Genomic DNA, 930 nt, shown 5'->3' with positions numbered 1-930 from the left:
CAGCTCGTGCTCTTCGAGATTACGCCGCTCCATCGCAAGATGAACCGCATTCAAGTATTGCTCCACCCGCAATCGAAGCAAACAACTTTGAACTCAAACCTTCACTGTTGCAGGCAGTGCAACAGAACCAATTCTCTGGAAATCCTACCGAGGATCCTAACCTTCATTTATCCGTATTTGTCCAATACGCTGATACTGTTAAAGCTAATGGTGTCACTTCAGAGGCAATTCGACTTCGTCTTTTTCCTTTCTCACTAAGAGATAGCGCTAGAAGATGGCTTCAATCTCTTCCTTCCAACTCAGTCACCACATGGAACGAGTTGAAGAAAGTTTTTCTTGCTCGATATTTTCCGCCAAGCAAAACAGCTATGTTAAGAGCCCAAATAAATGGATTTAAACAGAAAGACAACGAATCTCTTTTCGAAGCATGGGAAAGATACAAAGACATGATGAGACTTTGTCCACACCATGGTTTAGAGGACTGGTTAGTATATCATACATTCTATAATGGTCTCCTGTACAATTTGGTTATGGAATTTTGTCACAAGCCTACACATCGTTGAGAGCATCGAAAAGCCCTTAAGGTTTATTGTGACAAATAGTGCAGTCATGTTATACTCCAACAACAATATGAGTTCTACAAAGTAAAATTTTATTGATATCAAGTATCTTGTTATGAAAGAAAGAGTTCAGAAGAAACAAATTTTGATAGAATTGTCATACCCCGATTTTGGTCCTGAATTTTTTTTTTTATTTTTTTTATGCTTGGCCTAACCTTACTTTGGTCTTATATGAGGATTGGTCTTGGTCCAAAGTCATGGTGTTGTTCATGTGATTGCGGATACATCTATGGTCTGGGTCATCCAAACAACCAATCCTCTTGTGTCTCAAGCCAAGTGCTAGTCATGCCCATTGATTCATGAATATTAC

General features: G+C 39.1%; 1 non-coding gene across 1 annotated transcript; it reads right to left on the bottom strand.

Moving 5' to 3' along the window:
- Window positions 1-368: 368 nt before the first annotated feature.
- Window positions 369-475, bottom strand: LOC127108907 (small nucleolar RNA R71). Its single transcript, XR_007796405.1, has one exon. It is a non-coding gene; the product is annotated as a small nucleolar RNA R71 (small nucleolar RNA).
- Between the last annotated feature and the right edge of the window lie 455 nt (window positions 476-930).

Source organism: Lathyrus oleraceus, chromosome 7 (assembly GCF_024323335.1).
Source record: "Lathyrus oleraceus cultivar Zhongwan6 chromosome 7, CAAS_Psat_ZW6_1.0, whole genome shotgun sequence".
Classification (NCBI taxonomy): Eukaryota; Viridiplantae; Streptophyta; class Magnoliopsida; order Fabales; family Fabaceae; genus Lathyrus; species Lathyrus oleraceus.
Note: the sequence above shows the minus strand (reverse complement) of the source record. Positions and strands in the feature narration are given on the sequence as shown.